The sequence below is a fragment of the Pygocentrus nattereri genome, chromosome 6 (assembly GCF_015220715.1).
Source record: "Pygocentrus nattereri isolate fPygNat1 chromosome 6, fPygNat1.pri, whole genome shotgun sequence".
In the NCBI taxonomy this organism is placed as follows: domain Eukaryota; kingdom Metazoa; phylum Chordata; class Actinopteri; order Characiformes; family Serrasalmidae; genus Pygocentrus; species Pygocentrus nattereri.
In genome coordinates, this window is record NC_051216.1 from 2,998,302 (window position 1) to 3,020,200 (window position 21,899).

Genomic DNA, 21,899 nt, shown 5'->3' on the forward strand with positions numbered 1-21,899 from the left:
TATGAATATCAGTGCATTAAACGCAGAGCTGCAGGAGCTGTTGGGGGAAGTATATTCAAACAGCGTTCCTGTTCCTGTTTTGATGGTGTGGTGGATGAAGTCTGATGTTAGTATGTGGGGGGTTTTAAAGGTGCTGCCCTCCACCTGCACCAATCTGCTGCACCTGCCCACGCTGCAAGCTGATTAGATACGGCTGCTGGAGGAGCGCAGTCAGCAGCTGGATCCCACACAGGTGAGGAAAAACTCATTTAAATGTTGTTTACCTCATTTTACATGGTGGGCATATGTGCATGTTCTACACCATCGCCCCCTCCCCCTCCTTAGAATGACCAAACTGCCTCATCCTCTCTAGTGATGTCGTCTGTAAATGATTCATTTGAATCTTTACAGTGAATGAACGTTTAGGAGAACCGCTGCTGCTGCATCCCCAGATTTCAGCGTTGTTTTACATTAACCCTCTGTGTTCTGAGGTCGTTCTCTCTCGATTGGTTCTTCATGGAACATGATCCTCATCTGTTTCATATCTAAACGGACCATTATCTTCATCACTACTTTCCAAACCCGCTGCAGCAGCTTCAGCAGCTGGAAACTCTCTGACGCCGTTTCACACGAGTCTCGCATGTGGCCTGAATGAAGACTGAAGGGTTTCCGGCGTGACGGTCAGTCCTTAGTGATCTCCTGAGTGTCCTTCGGTCAGTTTCACACAGAATGTAGACGGACACACAGATGATGTGCATCTCAGCCCCTCTTCATAGGCTCATAACTCCGGATGAGAGTCTTGTATGATCTCGGGATGAAATGGAATGGAAAGGGCGGCTCTACGGATTCAGGAAGGGATTGGACTGGATTTCTGAGCTGGATCATCACAAAGAGACACACATCAAATTTGATGCTTGGTTGAATTTGTTGACTCCAGAGGTTTAGCGCTGCAATTGTACGGCACAGTGAATTGCGTCCTCACCAACTGCTCGCCGCTTTATAAGCCGTGTCGCCAAAACTCAAGCAGGAGTTGTCGGCTATTTCTGAGCCCTAATATTGTTATTAACACTTAAAATGTCAACGAATATAATTCTCTCACAATGCTGTCCAGTTTTTCCCAACACTGTGATAATCTCCCACTAGGTGCCCAAGCAGGTTGACAACAAGCAATGTAAGAGTTTCTCATCTCATATCAACAACCTGACTAGTTAACACTCAACTCATTTGCGTAACATTTGTCCGGAGAGAGAGTTCATTAAGGAGAGAGCAGAGGCAGCAAGGTGAGCTTCAGCTGTGTTTGTTGCAGGCAGCTGTATCTCGTCGACTGTATAAACAATTCCAAAGAAAAAAATGCTGTTCTTAATCCATCCGTGAAGTGAAACAACACATACACAATAGTCAACACACACACACTATGGGCCAGTGAGCACACTTGCCCGGAGCAGTGGGCAGCCCTATCCACAGCACCCGGGAAGCAGTGGGGGGTCAGGTGTCTTGCTCAAGGACACCTCAGTCATGTAGTGTCGGCTAAGGGGGTTGAACTGGCAACCTTCTGGTCACAAAGCCGGTTCCCTAACCTCCAGCCCACAACTGCCCCCCCCCCCCATGTTTCAAGTTAGACATTGTTTTCATCATATATGCTAAAATTGCCAGCATTCCCAACTTCATGGAAGTGCATTAAACAATTGTACTGTTCCAACATCAGGACCTATTCTATTATATACCTACTTGAACCACTACAGTGTGAAGCAAGCCGTTTAAAAACATGGAGATGTTCTTAATGCCCTCAAAGCCAAGCTGTGACGTTGGTGAAAGTAAAGTAGATGATTATATGGAAGAGAAAATCTTATAAGTATCTCTTTTGGTAATGCGCATAATTATGGAATAAAACCGTTAAACACAACTTGATCTCTTTACGTCGGAGGGCCTGATCCTGAGTCCTGGAGATCTCCCACCCTGCACAGTTTAGCTCCAGCCCTTGTCAAACAGACCTGATCCAATTAATGAAGATCCTAAGGGGGAGTGTCTGAATATTAGAGCCAGGTGTGTTGAATCTGCACTCTCCGGGGTGGTAGATCTCCAGCAACAGGATCAGGTGCCCCTGCTTTGAGCAAATGTCACTCGGTGTAAACAAAACAATATTCTGACTCATATAAATGTGATAAGTGTGCCAATTTTATTGAGTAAACAGAGCAAACAAGGTTTGCAGTGTTTCAGCACTGTAGTATTATACAGCAGGATATTTGGGGGTTGTGTGTATGGGTTTTATGAAGGACGCTGTACTGGGGGATTTGTCGTGAAGAGCAGCATTGCGAGCCATGTTTGGGGCTGGGGAGCAGGGATTGAGCACTCGAGTGGTACAGACATGCCGCAGGCCCCCATCGTGATCTCGCCATCCCATTCGAGAACTCTGATTGTTCCGTCTGTAGAGGCAAGAATGTCTCGGTGTGATTCTGCATGGCCAGTTATCGTTCTCGACTCGCATCGCGAACCTGACTCGGTCATGCAGGGTTCTCCTGTACAACATCCGGAGGATCCGACCCTTCCTCACTCGAGTGGCTGTTTAGTCTCTTGTCATCTCAAGGCTTGACTTCTGCAACTCGCACTGGGCTGGTCTTCCCATGCAGCCATTAAGCCTCTGCAAAACCCTAATGCTGGCCTACAAAGCCAAAAATGGACCAGCCCCTACCGACTTGATGGCAATGGTGAAATCTTGAACTGAACCATGAGTCCTTCAAGTACAGCTCAGCTTGAGCCGCCATCCTTCAAGGTGCGTGGAAGACGAGCATTGAGTGTTCTCTGTACTGGTGCACAGGTGGGGGAACGAACTCCTACTGGCTGTCTGTACAGAGTATCTCGGTGTCTTCAAATGCAGACCGAAGACTCTTTATACAGCACTTAAATCAGCACTGAATTTATTCCCCCACTTACTGAAATGTGTTGTATTGGACTGTAGTGCATTGCAGTGTGTTGTAGTGTATTGTAGAGTATTGTATTGTACTGCAGTGTGTTGTAGTGTATTGTAGTGTATTGTATTGTACTGCAGTGTGTTGTAGTGTATTGTAGTGTATTGTATTGTACTGCAGTGTGTTGTAGTGTATTGTAGAATATTGTATTGTACTGCAGTGTGCTGTAGTGTATTGTATTGCAGTGTGCTGTAGTGTGTTGTAGTGTATTGTACTGTACTGCAGTGTGTTGTAGTGTATTGTATTGCAGTGTGCTGTAGTGTATTGTAGAGTATTGTATTGTACTGCAGTGTGTTATAGTGTATTGTAGTGTATTGTATTGTACTGCAGTGTATTGTAGTGTATTGTATTGCAGTGTGCTGTAGTGTATTGTAGAATATTGTATTGTATTGCAGTGTGCTGTAGTGTATTGTAGTGTATTGTATTGTACTGCAGTGTGTTGTAGTGTATTGTAGTGTATTGTATTGTACTGCAGTGTATTGTAGAGTATTGTATTGTACTGCAGTGTGTTGTAGTGTATTGTATTGTGTTGCAGTGTGTTGTAGTGTATTGTAGAGTATTGTATTGTACTGCAGTGTGTTGTAGTGTATTGTATTGCAGTGTGCTGTAGTGTATTGTACTGCAGTGTGTTGTAGTGTATTGTATTGTGTTGCAGTGTGTTGTAGTGTATTGTAGTGTATTGTATTGTACTGCGGTGTGTTGTAGTGTATTGTATTGTACTGCAGTGTGTTGTAGTGTATTGTAGTGTATTGTATTGTACTGCAGTGTGTTGTAGTGTATTGTAGTGTATTGTATTGTACTGCAGTGTGTTGTAGTGTATTGTAGTGTATTGTATTGTACTGCAGTGTGTTGTAGTGTATTGTAGTGTATTGTATTGTACTGCAGTGTGTTGTAGTGTATTGTAGAGTATTGTATTGTACTGCAGTGTGTTGTAGTGTATTGTACTGCAGTGTGCTGTAGTGTATTGTAGTGTATTGTATTGTACTGTAGTGTGCTGTAGTGTATTGTAGTGTATTGTATTGTACTGCAGTGTGTTGTAGTGTATTGTAGTGTATTGTATTGTACTGCAGTGTGTTGTAGTGTATTGTAGAGTATTGTATTGTACTGCAGTGTGTTGTAGTGTATTGTACTGCAGTGTGCTGTAGTGTATTGTAGTGTATTGTATTGTACTGCAGTGTGTTGTAGTGTATTGTAGTGTATTGTATTGTACTGCAGTGTGTTGTAGTGTATTGTATTGTACTGCAGTGTGTTGTAGTGTATTGTAGTGTATTGTATTGTACTGCAGTGTGTTGTAGTGTATTGTAGAGTATTGTATTGTACTGCAGTGTGTTGTAGTGTATTGTACTGCAGTGTGCTGTAGTGTATTGTAGTGTATTGTATTGTATTGCAGTGTGTTGTAGTGTATTGTAGAGTATTGTATTGTACTGCAGTGTGTTGTAGTGTATTGTACTGCAGTGTGTTGTAGTGTATTGTAGTGTATTGTATTGTACTGCAGTGTGTTGTAGTGTATTGTAGAGTATTGTATTGTACTGCAGTGTGTTGTAGTGTATTGTATTGTACTGCAGTGTGTTGTAGTGTATTGTAGAATATTGTATTGTATTGCAGTGTGCTGTAGTGTATTGTATTGTACTGCAGTGTGTTGTAGTGTATTGTATTGCAGTGTGCTGTAGTGTATTGTACTGCAGTGTGTTGTAGTGTATTGTATTGTGTTGCAGTGTGTTGTAGTGTATTGTAGAGTATTGTATTGTACTGCAGTGTGTTGTAGTGTATTGTATTGCAGTGTGCTGTAGTGTATTGTACTGCAGTGTGTTGTAGTGTATTGTATTGTACTGCAGTGTGTTGTAGTGTATTGTATTGCAGTGTGCTGTAGTGTATTGTACTGCAGTGTGTTGTAGTGTATTGTATTGTGTTGCAGTGTGTTGTAGTGTATTGTAGTGTATTGTATTGTACTGCGGTGTGTTTTAGTGTATTGTATTGTACTGCAGTGTGTTGTAGTGTATTGTATTGTACTGCAGTGTGTTGTAGTGTAGTGTAGTGTATTGTATTGTACTGCAGTGTATTGTAGAGTATTGTATTGTACTGCAGTGTGTTGTAGTGTATTGTATTGCAGTGTGCTGTAGTGTATTGTACTGCAGTGTGCTGTAGTGTATTGTATTGTGTTGTAGTGTATTGTAGAGTATTGTATTGTACTGCAGTGTGTTGTAGTGTATTGTAGAGTATTGTATTGTACTGTAGTGTGTTGTAGTGTATTGTATTGTGTTGTGTTGCAGTGTGTTGTAGTGTATTGTACTGCAGTGTGTTGTAGTGTATTGTATTGTATTGTACTGCAGTGTATTGTAGTGTATTGTATTGTGTTGCAGTGTGCTGTAGTGTATTGTAGAGTATTGTATTGTACTGTAGTGTGTTGTAGTGTATTGTATTGTGTTGTCTTGCAGTGTGTTGTAGTGTATTGTACTGCAGCGTGTTGTAGTGTAGTGTATTGTGTTGCAGTGTTTTGTAGTGTATTGTAGAGTATTGTATTGTACTGTAGTGTGTTGTAGTGTATTGTATTGTACTGCAGTGTGTTGTAGTGTATTGTAGAGTATTGTATTGTACTGTAGTGTGTTGTAGTGTATTGTATTGTGTTGTGTTGCAGTGTGTTGTAGTGTATTGTACTGCAGTGTGTTGTAGTGTATTGTAGTGTATTGTATTGTACTGTAGTGTGTTGTAGAGTATTGTATTGTACTGCAGTGTGTTGTAGTGTATTGTAGAGTATTGTATTGTACTGCAGTGTGTTGTAGTGTATTGTATTGTACTGCAGTGTGTTGTGTATTGTAGAGTATTGTATTGTACTGTAGTGTGTTGTAGTGTATTGTGTTGTGTTGCAGTGTGTTGTAGTGTATTGTACTGCAGTGTGTTGTAGTGTATTGTATTGTACTGCAGTGTATTGTATTGTGTTGTAGTGTATTGTAGAGTATTGTATTGTACTGTAGTGTGTTGTAGTGTATTGTATTGTGTTGTCTTGCAGTGTGTTGTAGTGTATTGTACTGCAGTGTGTTGTAGTGTAGTGTATTGTGTTGCAGTGTTTTGTAGTGTATTGTAGAGTATTGTATTGTACTGTAGTGTGTTGTAGTGTATTGTATTGTGTTGTGTTGCAGTGTGTTGTAGTGTATTGTACTGCAGTGTGTTGTAGTGTATTGTATTGTGTTGCAGTGTGTTGTAGTGTATTGTAGAGTATTGAATTGCACTGCAGTGTGTTGTAGTGTATTGTATTGTGTTGTGTTGCAGTGTGTTGTAGTGTATTGTACTGCAGTGTGTTGTAGTGTATTGTATTGTGTTGCAGTGTGTTGTAGTGTATTGTAGAGTATTGAATTGCACTGTAGTGTGTTGTAGTGTATTGTATTGTGTTGTGTTGCAGTGTGTTGTAGTGTATTGTACTGCAGTGTGTTGTAGTGTATTGTATTGCACAGGGTGCTTTTGTACTTGATGTAATACTTGCACATGCACATATGTCTCACTATGTGCTAATGTACTAGTATAGGCTAGTAAATATAATATAAACAATATAATCTAGCTGCTTTTCTTGCATCTCTGGCAGGAAACTTCTCCACAGAAGTAGAAGTTTCTTGTAAAATGTGTCTCAATGTTCAACTTTTTACGAGGCTGATGTCGCTACTCATTCGCCAGAGATTGTTGTCTGTGTTGCTATGGTGACCAGCCGTCTGCGCTGATCTTCAGGGTTAAAGGGTGAATCAGCAGTTCTACATTAACTCCAGCGTTTAAGACCATTTACTGTTAAACTGTGTTGAAGGATCAGCAGAGCTTTATTTTACTGTAGAGGAGGATTATTTTATTACTACCTACTGATCTGATTCAGCTGTGGAGCCACGACAGGGCAGTAAAAGAGCTGCATTTTGTTGACCCCTGACCAAACCTGACCCTGACCATAAATGACCAGGTGTCACGATGTGTTCCTGTTTTGTTTTGGTCTAGTCCACAAGTTTTCTTTGTTTTGGTTTCCTAGACCGGCCTCTTGTTTTGTGACTCCACCCCTGATTGTTGCCACCTGTTTTCCACCTCTCCCTCATCCCTGTGTTTGCTTTGTTTTGGCTGGTCTTCGTACTGTTTGATGTTTGATGTGCTGTTTGTATGTACTGTGTGCAGTTTGACGTTTTGGCCTTGTTTGGATTCCGTGTGTCTGTTCGTCATGTCTGACTATCATTCTGTTCGTGTTGGCTATTTGAACCTAGACCGTATTGACCATGACCCATGACCCTAGTTACTATGTAATATGCCTCATTATGCAATAAACCTGAGATTTTACAGAGTTAAAACACTGAGTCAGAAGGAATCAGTCGATTAAAGGACTGAATCATTAGCAGTGAATGCATCGTTTCAGTGAGTGGTTTATTCAGAAAGAGTCTACAGGATGAACTTCAGCATCTCAGTCATTCAGATTCCTCTTTGAGTCAGGCGTCTTTATCCTGAGTAGCGCTTTTAGCTGCAGCAGTCTGGTGCAGCTCTGCTGTGCGGTGTGCTTCTTTTGACCTGGAAGTGGAAGGTGGAGGATTCCGCTGCGTTTGGCTGGTAAATTTAGCAGCAGTGCTGGATGGCATGGCGTGCTGCCCGCTGGGGTGTCTGCTGTTTTTGTTTTTCACGCCCACATTCCTCACAAGGTGCCTCTGCTGGAGGAGCGTGCGGAGAACCCTACTGAGCGTTCTTAAACCTGTTTCATGCAGTGAGAGTATTAGACTCGCTCATTTACATTACACAGCCTACACACGCTCAGGAGTTCTGCCGTTTAACCCGTAGAAATCTACCGAATGCCATTTTTCTATGCATTTCACTCTATATTTATTTAACCCACAGAGGTCCCAGAAGTTGTGTGTCAAATTCTCTGTTTCTATATCTGTGTCTGTGTCTTTGTGATGATCCAGCTCAGAAATCCATTTCAAACCCTTCCTGAATCCGTAGAGCCGCCCTTTCCATTCCACCTCAACACGAGATCATATGAGACTCACACCTGGAGTTATGAGCCTATGAAGAGGGGCTGAGATACACGCCATCTGCAAAAAATTTGGAAAATGCCCTCAGACCCTCAGATGATTAGTTCTGTCAAAAGTAATTTGAGATTAATCTAATTCTTTGTGTAGTTATTTGTGATTAACTGCATTTGCCTTATTTGCTGAAATATGACCCTTATTTCATTCATAAAGCAGTGTATTTTGTTAAAAACTATGAGTGGACAAAATACTTCTTTCAGGAACCCAGTCTCATGTCATGAACTCAGAACCTGAACATGAAATTCATGTGATTTCCACACAAAGTCAACAGTTTCCAATCTTCATCACAGACATGCAGTGAGAGCAGCAGTGCCTGCATGGTCATCAATGATCAATGTTCATTATATGTCACATATAAGTGCAGCCAATGAGTGCATAAATCATATCATATATACAGTCAGCGTATGTTAATGAATGTATACATCATATAAACACAGTCAGTGAGTGTACATAGACTCATATAGTCAATTGGTGTTTATCGTAGTATATACAGTCAGTGGTTCAGTTCCTCCATGATTGTATCTCTCTCATTCATACAGCTTGTGGGTTCTTGTTACAGTGGAGGTTCTTGAGGGGAACCGGTGCTCTACCAAACTGCTACTTTTGTTAGTATGCTGCTGGTTGGTTGGTTTATCCATAGCTCTCCCAGAACCGTCAATGGAACTTGCCATTTCAAAGCTGTATTTGAACCAGAATGCTACAATCTGGCTTTCATCAGAGTGACATGCAGCTGTATGTCCATGAATCCACGCTTCAGCCTGGACCTACAGAGGAATTACAGAGTCAAACTAGAAAAAATATTTTTAACATATATAAACCACTAGTATTATGTAATTACTATGTAATTGCTATGTAATTACTATGTAGTAATAATTTGTAATGTAATTGGATTTCAATTCCACACTAAACAAACCACCAAACAAGCCACTAAAATGAGGCTAAACACACAACAATAACTTCACTACATCCTCCAACCATGTAATAACCATATATTCATACTGTTACACTTACTTACTTACAGAGTTCATAATAAATTCAGTTTCCATTTGATTTGCGTTCTGTATCGACTTCTTTTTACTCTCTGCCTATTTTTATGTTTGTTTTGATTCTTAAAATGAATAAATGTGACAATTTCAAGGATGTTCCTTCTTCCTGCAAAACCAGGCTGAATACACAACAATACCTTATATAATAAACTCGATTCATGATCGGATTCTTAGACACTGACGTTCTGTTCCCACACCGGCGACGACCTTCGGAGAGTCCGGGCTCTGGCGGAGGCGATCTAAAAGCAGTTATGGTGTTGTGGAATTGAAGACTTCCTCTGCGTCTCGTCCTCCGTGACTGCAGGGCTGTATTGATGTGTAGTTAATCACGCTGGGCTGACAGTCTGAAGCTCATATTCCGCTGTGCAAATTGCTCACGCTCCAGGTTTACTACGAAATGGCCACTTTAGTGAAAGTGAAGGATGGCCCAACGCCTCAGCCGTGATTTTTACAGCACTGACGGCTCCCAGAACAGAGCCAGAGCAAGGAGGAGGAACAAAACCAGGAGACAGTGGCTGATATACGGCCGTTATTCAGCGCTACCGTCCACATAACTCAACTGCTCATCAACCGCATCTGTTCCTCTCAGGCCTTTTCTGATAAAACCTGGTACAGTTCGTCTGTCAGATCTCTCCTCTGTTTGACCTGAACGCCGCCGTCTAATGTTTAGCCTAATTTCTTTAGGCCCAGTTCTCTTAAGCCTTATTTGTTCACTGTAAATCCTGTTTACACTGCAGTCCAGACGAGGGCAGGGTCTGCATTTTTGGCTTATAGGTGGTTCTAAATGCTCTTCTCTTTTGAGTATTGGTTCCTCTCAGTGGTTCTTCCTCATGATCTTAGGGAATTTTTCCTCTTGAGTCTTGGTTCCTCTCAGTGGTTCTTCCTCATTATCTTAGGGAATTTTTCCTCTTGAGTCTTGGTTCCTCTCAGTGGTTCTTCCTGATGCTCTTAGGGAACTTTTCCTCTTGAGTCTCGGTTCCTCTCAGTGGTTTTTCCTCATGCTCTTAGGGAATTTTTTCTCTTGAGTCTCGGTTCCTCTCAGTGGTGCTTCCTCATGATCTTAGGGAATTTTTCCTCTTGAGTCTCGGTTCCTCTCAGTGGTGCTTCCTCATGATCTTAGGGAATTTTTCCTCTTGAGTCTTGGTTCCTCTCAGTGGTGCTTCCTCATGATCTTAGGGAATTTTTCCTCTTGAGTATCGGTTCCTCTCAGTGGTGCTTCCTCATGATCTTAGGGAATTTTTCCTCTTGAGTCTCGGTTCCTCTCAGTGGTGCTTCCTCATGATCTTAGGGAATTTTTCCTCTTGAGTATCGGTTCCTCTCAGTGGTGCCTCCTCATGATCTTAGGGAATTTTTTCTCTTGAGTCTTGGTTCCTCTCAGTGGTTCTTCCTGATGCTCTTAGGGAATTTTTTCTCTTGAGTCTTGGTTCCTCTCAGTGGTGGTTCCTCATGATCTTAGGGAATTTTTCTCTTGAGTCTTGGTTCCTCTCAGTGGTGCTTCCTCATGATCTTAGGGAAATTTTCCTCTTGAGTATCGGTTCCTCTCAGTGGTGCTTCCTCATGATCTTAGGGAATTTTTCCTCTTGAGTATCGGTTCCTCTCAGTGGTGCTTCCTCATGCTCTTAGGGAATTTTTTCTCTTGAGTCTCGGTTCCTCTCAGTGGTGCTTCCTCATGATCTTAGGGAATTTTTCCTCTTGAGTATCGGTTCCTCTCAGTGGTGCTTCCTCATGATCTTAGGGAATTTTTCCTCTTGAGTCTCGGTTCCTCTCAGTGGTGCTTCCTCATGATCTTAGGGAATTTTTTCTCTTGAGTCTTGGTTCCGCTCAGTGGTGCTTCCTCATGATCTTAGGGAATTTTTCCTCTTGAGTCTCGGTTCCTCTCAGTGGTGCTTCCTCATGATCTTAGGGAATTTTTCTCTTGAGTCTTGGTTCCTCTCAGTGGTGCTTCCTGATGCTCTTAGGGAACTTTTCTCTTGAGTCTTGGTTCCTCTCAGTGGTTCTTCCTGATGCTCTTAGGGAACTTTTCCTCTTGAGTCTCGGTTCCTCTCAGTGGTTTTTCCTCATGCTCTTAGGGAATTTTTTCTCTTGAGTCTCGGTTCCTCTCAGTGGTGCTTCCTCATGATCTTAGGGAATTTTTCCTCTTGAGTCTTGGTTCCTGTCAGTGGTGGTTCCTCATGATCTAAGGGATTTTTTTCTCTTGAGTCTTGGTTCCTCTCAGTGGTGCTTCCTCATGATCTTAGGGAATTTTTCCTCTTGAATATCAGTTCCTCTCAGTGGTGCTTCCTCATGCTCTTAGGGAATTTTTCCTTTAGAGTCTTGGTTCCTCTCAGTGGTTGTTCTTAGGGTACATAGGGAGTTTTTCCTTTTAAATGTTGGTTCCTTTCATTGGTTGCTCCTTGTTTACTTAGGGAACTTTTCTCTTTTTTAGTCTTGGTTCCTCTCAGAGGTTCTTCCTCATACTCTGAGAGAGTTTTCCTCTTGAGTCTCGGTTCCTCATAATTGGCGAGGTTTAGAAGTTTTAGAGCATGGAAAGGAAAGTAATACTTCATCAATCTGGTGAGCTATTCTAGACCAACTGATTATTGAACTGAACATTTTTCTTGTCAATGTTGATACAAAGCATTTCATGTTTTTCACCTTTCACAGTAGGGAGGGAGAAGAAGTCTAGCCGTTCGCTCACAACAGCACGACCTAGTGGGACAGATAGCTGAGTTAGTACCATGAGCTATTTTTGCGTTGAACTTAGTCAAATTGGCCATCTGAGGCGTCTGAGGGGTAAAACAGGCCGAATGACCTCCGCTGGGTGGAACTGGTGCTTTATTTTAGTGACTTGTCTTTAGAAACAGATATTTGTTTTACTTTGGGTACAAATTTGTGTTCAGGTTTGAAACTGAGCATTATTAATAATTAGCAGTACTGAACGTTATGATCAAATACACTGTGATACATTTTTACCTACTGGATAAATAAACAAAGCATGCCATCATGAACAGAAGCTTGTCTACAGTTTTCACTCCTCACTCCCAAAGACGTTCTCTTACAGAGCTTTTCAGCCTGAGGTTGGACTGCCACAGATTAGATGGAGAGCTTTTCTGAATTCATCAACTCCACAGTCTGTGACCTTCTGAGTGCTTATTCCTCTCCTGTGAGAAGTTTCAGGCGCACTGCAGCCGTTCCCCGAGCTCTCTGAGTGGTGTCATGGTTAGACAATGCTGCAGAGAGACGGGAGAAGAGACAGGCTGGAATCTGCATGAGCCGGAGCAGGCCTGGATCAATGAAGGACTGATGAGCATCCTTAGCAGAGTAGCTTTCTCAACACTTTTCCAGACGTTACAGAGAGAAATGTCACAGGGGAGACGGTGCATTGATACCAGGTTATTGAATGCCGCCCGGTCTCCAGAAAGCAAAAATAGATCACTCTAATGAAAAAGAAGATGGGCTATAAATGAGCTTCAAGCATTTAGTCATGCTGAAACACACCTAGAATAGGAATTCAGGATCAGACCAGCGTGTAAGAGAAGACCAGATGATGTTTTACTCTTAAAACCTGTGTAGCGTCTGGCTTTCTAACCCATGGGGGACTGAGCTTGATTTATTGTTAGAACTCTTTGTTTTAGCCCGATTCCAATTTATTTATAATTAACTGTACTATTTAAATGTAACTCTGTGCTGTTTTGCTTGCATATTTCATAATAAATCCCATTTAAATTTGATTTCTCTATCAGCATTTTTGCTTTTTTGGCTTTGACGTCAAGCTATGAAATCGATATAAAAAAGAAGGATGGCTCGTCTTTCTTGTACACACAAAAGTAACTTCATCACATTCAAATCATAATAAAATACAGGGAGATTAACTTGAAAGAGGCCCTGAATGTTCTGCTGTAGCTCCCGTTAAGATGAAGCAATCTTAACCAAAACACATCTAGCCCTCTAGATATCTTGACATTTGTGCAATCGACTGCATTAAATTGATGCTGGAAATGATCTCCATTGTCTGCCAGACACATGAGAGGGTACGGGTGTCAGGCGCCAACCTCATCGCTCCGACGAAGGGGCATCCCAGCTTCTTCTAAGCTCCATACACTGAGGAGCTCATACTGTTTCGTTCAGAGAGTTATTACAGAATATTCGGGGCCTCTTTCGAGTGAATCTCCCTGGATGTCCTCTTATACTCACAAACACTAATGTGGCCTGGATTAAAAGGTTTAGATTCTACACTTTCCACACAGTTTCTCCACCTCATTTCCAATGAACTAAAAGTCAGAAATAATTCCTATACAAATTCCAGCATTTATCCAGAACTGCAGGGCTCCCTTCTGTTCAGTCGGTGACTTTCATCTATTGCCTGATATGTCAACCAGGTGATCCCCTTCAAAAGGGCAAATCATTGTTCGTGCTCTGAAAAATCTTTATAATTGGCTCAAGTTCCATAAGAACCCAACCCTTCATTCAAGTACTTTGCAATTTCCAGGAGAACAATCTCTTGGACACCCACCAGTCTCGTTAAGCCTGTGTATTCCACTTAAACTGCCCTCCTGATGGTCACTGAAATTCTGCACACAGCCGGCGATAACTACATATTCAGCCCTCAGCCTGCCTGACTCGTCTGCTGACGTTGACACTGTGAATAAGCAAATGCTTGTTTCAACACTTTCTGACTCGATTCTCTTCATATCTTCAGGGTCATGTTCAACACTTTATGACTTTACAAATGGTGTTCCCCAGGGGTCGTTTCTGGGTCCTCTTTTATTCTTTATGTATCGTCACCCTCTAGGGTCTGAGGGCCTTCTTAATTTCTGCTTTAAATAATAGAACATGATCCTCATACGTTTCATATCAAAATATGTTCTCTTCGTTATCTTCATCACTGCTTTCCAAACCCGCTTCAGCAGCTGGAAACTCTCTGACGCCGTATCACACGAGTCTCCGATGTGGACTGAATGAAGAATGAAAGGTTTCCGGCGTGACGGTCAGTCCTTAGTGATCTCCTGAGTGTCCATTTGTCAGTTTGATGCAGGGGTGAGGTTTGTTGACCCCAGAGGGCTAAATCAGTGGATGCACATTTTTTTTCCCACCATCATTGCATCTTTATTCCTCTTAAACTTCTTTTTCTCTTAAGAATCCAAAGTTTAAGAAAAGCCATTTTGTCCTTTCAACAAAAAATCTACACACTTTGGGAGGCACATTTTATGTCAATTTTATTGTCTTGGCTGTAAATCTGTCTCAATATGTCCTGAAGTACTAATAAGAAGTTTCTTGTAAAACGTCTCTCAACCTTTGATTTATTATGAGACTGAAGTCGCTTCTCATTCACCAGCTTCTTGTTCGAATTTCCCCATTCTGCCTTAAATGATGCCTGAGGTGGCAGAATGTAACTGCTGCTCCATTTAAGGTGGAACGGGAAAATTTGAACAAGAACCTGACAAATGAGAAACTTCAGCTTCAAGACTTTTTAGTGTTTGAGTTTCTCGTTGCAGATTAAATGTATCAGGAAACCAGCTGGACTGATTTTAAACACTAATCAGTCCATCCGTCTCCAAATTATCGATGTCTGTCTTAAATCTCTCTCTTTGCCGTTTCGTAGCTACTAGCTGGGCGAGACTGTTGTCTGTGTTGCTATGGTGACCAGCCGTCTGCGCTGATCTTCAGGGTTAAAGGGTGAATCAGCAGTTCTACATTAACTCCAGCATTTAAGATCATTTACTGTTAAACTGTGTTGAAGGATCAGCAGAGCTTTATTTTACTGTAGAGGAGGATTATTTTATTATTACCTACTGATCTGATTCAGCTGTGGAGCCGCGACAGGACACTAATGTTGCCAACCCCTGCCTTAAGAGAATGGCAGACATCTCTTCTTGGATGGAACCTCATCACCATCAGTCTTGATGTGATTGGAACTGATCTACATGCCTGCAAATCATTCTCCAACACTGGCCCTTCTGATTTCCATTGTAACTCTCAAAGGTCATCCCTCACATAATGCTGAGAACCTCAAGGTGGTTCTTGATGACATTACATCCAATACCAAGTACTGCAGATACCTCCAGCACAATAAGGAGTTTGACCTTTCCTGATAACAGAGCTTCAGGTTTTTGTACTGGCTTTGTTCGTTTTTAGATTGGACTATTGCTTCTGGCCAGCCTTTCTCCACATCCTATCACGTCTCTATAAAAGCATCCAGAGCTCTGCTGCTGGCCTGTAACCACCCAAAGTTCTCTAATGTGGCTTCTTTACTAAAACCATCCCACTGCCTCCCTGTGGCAGCGAGGATCAAATACAAAACTCTCGCCTACTTTCTAAGTCCTACACTACCTCAAAACCACTGCTCTGAACTTCACACTTTAGAGTGGCAACTTGAATCCTTGACTTCGGGACGACTGTCTTGACCTTCTCCAAGATCTGAGCACACTTGTAAGACTAAAGCTGTCTGCTTTGCCTCTCAGTGGTGGAGCGAGCATCCCTCTAAAGTCTGGAGACCTGTGGTTTTAACCCTCCTCTTCAGGCTGTTCTGTAACCTTAGACAACACTGCTCTGCGAATCTTGCACAGTAATGTGATTTATCTCTGCACACTGGCTGAAGCAGAAGTGCTTCTAAAATGTTTAAGCAATTCTCTTTTAAGGAAGTTCTCCTTTTCTTAATGTAAATGAGGCTGGGCTGTTGCTCTTATCGTGATTGTATTTTGAGATGCTTTTTTGCTCTAAATTATTCTTGAATTTGATCAAGCAGGAAAATATTCTTTGTAGGTTTTGAAATCTTTCGGAAGCCTTTGTTCCCTTTTCCTTCCGCCGCTTTATATTTTTGCAAGTTTCTCTGTACATAAAAATGCCTGGCAAATAAGTAAATGTAATATAAATATCATGTAAAGAAATGAGCTGCGATTTGGCAGCTTGTCAGTGAAAAGCTAAGCGTCTTTGTTCGGGCCTGAGGGAAGTTCTATAGAGCTAAAACATACTTATTATTGTCTTTTATTCGGAAGCTTGTAAGCAGTTGTTACATAGACCCTTGGTGAGTTTCTCTTTGAGCAGACTACAGTTTGATTTAATACATCCTGAAAGAGACTTTTGTTACACGCCACACAAAGAAAGACTGCATCTGGGCAGTAAGATGTTTATAGTTTTGCTGCTGTCCTGAGGGCTGTCAATTATATTGAGCTGTTTATAAATGACCTTCAAATTTTATAAGTTACTGTTATTTGTCTTTGGGTAGGTCATTTTGTCTAGGCAAGGCAATCTGAGCACAGTGCTTTAGGACCTGTCTTCCTCTTTCTATAGAAGTACAAGTAAGTTATGAACCCAGACAGACAAACAGATAGACAGACATTATAGGCTGTTCCCAAAACACCAGTAACCAGTGGTGGACAGTAACTGAGTAACTGAGTACCTGAGTAACTGAGTACCTGAGTAACTGAGTAACTGAGTAACTGAGTAAATGTAATTGGTTTCTGTACTTTAGTATTTTTGGTGTATCTGTACTGAAGTTTCTCTGTTCTGGGCGACTTTCTCCTTTCACTCCACCACATTTCAGAGTCTAATATCCGACTTTTTCCTCCTACATTTTGAGAAATCTGTCGTTCCTTTTGGTTTCTGTGTGTATAAAAACGTCACATGTCAAAACGAAAGAAGCGCAAAGCCAGAGCACCAATCAGGGCCCAGCGGTCACTTTGTTTAGAGCTGGTTTTGACCTGTTGGTCATACCGACCCAGTGCAGCACGCGGTTCAACGTCAGCGCAGCAGCGTAAAACTTTGGGAGAGTCTGTTCAACATAAATGATGAACTAACCTAACTTTGTGTAAATAGAGCTCAATATAGAAATATGTCCACATATGCAGTCGAGACTGACGCGGCTTTTTTCTGAATTTCTACAAACACCATTTCATTTTATAGTAAATGAGTTTGGGCTGGTTTATGTTTATGAACAGACGCCTACAGATCAACATAGTAAAGGAGCTCATCTGTGATCCTGAGTTTAAAGCCAGTTTTTATTCAACTTAAACTTGGAACTAAGTTGTAAATAAATCTGAAACTGAAACTTTGCTTGTGTGTAAAAAGTGATTTCAGAGCCACTCGGTTCTCCCTGATGGAAACTGTTTACCTTCAGTGTTTTGTGCTTCTGATCATTTTAATAGACGTCAGCGTCACTAATTAATGACGTTCTATTAAAAGACTGGTTTACCAAGAGAGACGCTGGAGGACTTTCACCTGAAATGAGTTCATGAAGCCAGTCTGGTTATAAAAATGATAACAGGACATCAGAGCCAGAATTACTCTTTTAGTACTTTTACTTTATACTTAAGTACATTTGAAGGGAAATACTTTAGTACTTTTACTCAAGTGGAGGTCTAAAGGGAGGAACTTCTACTTTTACTGGAGGAATATTTTACCTTGGGGGTCTTGACTTTAACTCAGGTACAGGGTTTGTGTACCACCACTACTGATAACATAACGAAGAACAGAACTAGACTCTGAAATAAAGACTCCTACAAAGTTCTTGGTTTCTAATTCCAGAAACTTTCACTGGTACAGGACCTTCATATAATTTGGAGGTTTAGTACAGTCTAAAGATGTTCTTAACATGCATACATTTAATTTCCAACCCATTCAAAGGATGGTTCTTCAAGGGTTCCTTAGAAAAGACAGTGGTTACAGAACCAGGTGCAATCAAAGAAAGATTTGCATGCGTAAATGGTTCCCTGCATGGGGAAATGGTTCAGATTTATGGAGAATGCTCTATATAGTCCTCCATAGCACCAAAAAGGGTTCAGCTATTGATACAAACATGACATCAAAACAATAGCAGAACCCCTTTTGGTGCTATGTAGAACCAATTTCACAAAGGTACTATATAGAAACCTGTGCATCACATTCTTCATCAATCTAACAGAAACATTTCACCATGCAAAGAACCATAAAGCATGCAAAGGGTTCCTTGAGCTCATGGCTCTCTATAGAACTATTGTCTTTACTAGAGAATGCCTAAAGAACCATCTTTTTTAAGACTGTACAAGCTTGACATTGTCACAGTGGCAGAGCACCTTTTTAGATGCATACATAGATGGACAGACAGACAGACAGACAGACAGACAGATAGTAAATTCTGTTTGGCCTCTATTAAATTGAAAACAGTACAAATACCCAACCTTTGATGTTTTGCATTATTAGCTATTATTTCTTTGTGATCCATCACCGCTGTTTGCGCAAAACCTTGTCATTTGTGTTCAACACAATTTGAAAATACCTGCTGCCCTTTCAGGAAAAAAATCTCTTTACATTAACTTTGTAATGACAGAGGCAATGAGACTGCATTTAAATCTGATTTGCAGACGTGAGCAGAGCAGATATGACGGTAATGAAGCAAAAGAACAAAGGAAGCCAAATGAAAAATGAGATGAAAAACTAGTGATACAGACATCAGCAACACAGGGATTACACAGGAAATTCAAGACACTCAAACTCTGGGGTAAAAATACCCTGAGAACAGACAACAAACAGCTGGGACTAGTGATGAGAGGGCGGGGCTACAGACTGCACACAGGTGAGACGGATAACGAGGAGACATGACCGGAGCTGAAACAGCAGCAGAGGCTTTGTTCAGACTGACCCGAATCTGATTTCTGTCAATCCAGATTGTATCCAGATTGATGTGCGATGGTCTGGACAGAAAAAGAGTTGGATCCAATCCGCATTCGGAGGTGATCTGGAATGTGGCTCCAGTCGTATTTTCACAGATGCGCCTCAGTCTGGATGGTCTGGATGCTCTGGATGCTCAGATTGGATTTCAAAGTGTGTTTTGCGTCACTCGCAACGCGGCAAATGACGACGACGTCAAATCCAGAGCGATGAAGTGCTGGGATTCAACAAGGACTCCAGAGATTCATGATGATGAAGAGAGTTCTGAAGAGTTGGGAAGGCGAGATGATGCTCCTCCATCTCTCTCAGTGTAGTTTTGATAAACTCTTAAAAAGAAAGGTTCCCAACAGGGTTCTCTAGAGCAGTGCCAATTGAAGAACAACTTTTGGTTCTGTAAAAGAAAAAAATCAATATACTCTATTTAAACAGAAGGTTCTTTATGGGTTCTTTAGTGAAAACAGTGGTTGAAATGCATAGTGAAATGGTTCTTTAGAATGATGGAGAATGTGATGTATATGGTTCTACAGAGCACCTTTTTGAAACTGGTTCTATGTAGCTCCCAAAAGGGTTTTGCTGTTATGATACAAAGTTCATAACAATAGAACACTTTTTGGTGCTATACAGAACCATACAGCACATTCTCCATCAATCTGAAGAACGATTTCAACATACAAAGAACCATTTAAGCATGCAATTCGTTCTTTGGGTGATCATGGTTCTGTAGAGAACCATCTTTTTTGAAAGTGTATGGGATGTAAAAGAGATCTATTTCTTTTCTATTCTATTCTATTCTATTCTATTCTATTCTATTCTATTCTAGATGGACCTGATTGTGTGCGCAGGGGTACATTTGGGGTTTGTTGCCTGGGAAAAAATGATATGGAACCACATTCCCTGAGGTGGTAAACGTTACCATGACAGCGAACATCACGTGAGTCCAGTCAGAGTGAGATGAGCAGCAGTGAGCAGTGATTGTGTTTTTAACTGCTTTAAAATGACGTCAGACTCAGGAAAACGTCCTTCACACGTCCTTATTAAAGAAGGCCGAGAGGAAGACGTCGTGCTCTGAGACGCATAAGCTGGACGTCCGTCCCACCGCCGTCTTTTAAAGATCAGAGCATGAACTTCGTCTCCTCTGCAGACCAGTTTCTGCTCCGCCGTGTTGAACGGTATAAACTCTCACTGTGACGCGACGCACATGCAGAACGGACTGAAACTTTCCGATAGGGAATGTAATCGGATACAGACGTTTACACGGATATTATTCTTCTATTTAACGGATTATTTAGAGGATTACTCACCTTGATCAATGAGGTAGAAACTGTATTCCGAATGGCCTCAATTGAACTAGACTGTTCCGACTGAGGTGTTTACATTGACGTCTTCTATTCCGATTGAGCTATTAGTCGGCTCATTAACGGATTATCAGGCTGCATGTAAATGTGGCTACTGAGTGTTTAAAAGAGGTTTAAAAGTGCCCTCTAAGAGATGGTATGGCCAAGTAAGTGTTTTTATTGACTTATTCAAACTCTTCCCTTCATTGTTAACCCTGTCATTGCCTTTAATAAGCACAATGTTATTGTAAGGCGAGAAAATGGGTTTGTTGCCCTGAGGCAACAATGTGCAACAGAGAGTTAAGAACCTCTTTAAACTGTAATGAACCTCCAAATGATGTAAAGGTGCTGTACCAGTGAGAGCAAGGTGCTGGAATTAGAAGCCAAGGAGTCTTTTGGGGAGTCTAGTCCTGTTCTTCGTTGTGTGATCTGTCTGTTGGGAACATTTTTCCTCCTTGCTCTGTGCCGAGCTCTGGCACAGCCTGCTAGAGAAAGCGCTTTACAGATCCGACACCAGGAACTAATCGCTGTGTTTATGAACAGCGTGTTTTCTTTTTTGTACGTTTGCTAAAAAAGCAGAAGCGCTGCTTGGTCCTGTCTCATTTATCACCTCAGTGTGGCCGACCTACCCGGGAGAAATCCCGATATTAATGCTTCATATCTGGAGTGCCAGCGAGTGCAGATGAATAACATTCTTGGGGAGCATGCGGTACGAAGCTTTTACCGGCCGCCTCCAGTGCCTCAGAACCTCTATAGGCTCTTTGTTCTGTATTGAAGGCCTGGACAGCGGCCGTGTGTGTGTTTGTTGTTGCGGCCGAGCTTCCGGCGCAGGAGGCCTCGCCGCTCCTGGAAATCACAGCTAACAAGACAGCAGGAGAACCTTCAGGAATCAATATGGAAATAAAACAGGCTGTAAAAGCCTGGAAGTAGGACCAGGAGCTACTTCACCACATTGCTCTGTGTGTCTACAGGTCGACCTGTCTGCTCTCATACTGTCTCTCTCTCTCTCTCTCTCTCTCTCTCTCTCTCTCTCTCTCTCTCTCTCTCTCCCTCTCACGCTCTCACTCTCCCACTCTCTCTCTCTCTCCCCCTCTCTCTCTCTCTCTCTCTCTCTCTCTCTCTCTCTCTCTCTCTCCCTCTCTCTCTCTCCCTCTCTCTCTCTCTCTCTCTCTCTCTCTCTCTCCCTCTCCCTCTCTCTCTCTCCCCCTCTCTCTCTCTCTCCCCCTCTCTCTCTCTCTCTCTCTCTCTCTCTCTCTCTCTCTCTCTCTCTCTCTCTCTCTCTCTCTCTCTCTAACTCCTATACTCTCTCTCTCTCTCTAACTCCTATACTCTCTCTCTCTCTCTCTCTCTCTCTCTCTCTCTCTCTCTCTCTCTCTCTCTCTCCCCCTCTCTCTCTCTCTCTCTCCCCCTCTCTCTCTCTCTCCCCCTCTCTCTCTCTCTCTCTCTCTCTCTCTAACTCCTATACTCTCTCTCTCTCTCTCTCTCTCTCTCTCTCTCTCTCTCTCTCTCTCTCTCTCTCTCTCTCTCTCTCTCTCCCCCTCTCTCTCTCTCTCTCTCCCCCTCTCTCTCTCTCTCCCCCTCTCTCTCTCTCTCTCTCTCTCTCTCTCTGTCTCTCTCTCTCTCTCTCTCTCTCTCTCTCTCTCTCTGTCTCTCTCTCTAACTCCTATACTCACACTCTCTCTCTCTCTCTCTCTCTCTCTCTCCCTCTATCTCCCCCTCTCTCTCTCTCTCACACTCTCTCTCTCTCTCTCTCTCTCTCTCTCTCTAACTCCTATACTCTCTCTCTCTCTCTCTGTCTCTCTCTCTAACTCCTATACTCACACTCTCTCTGTCTCTCTCTCTCTCTCTCTCTCTCTCTAACTCCTATACTCTCTCTCTCTCTCTCTCTCATACTCTAACTCATATACT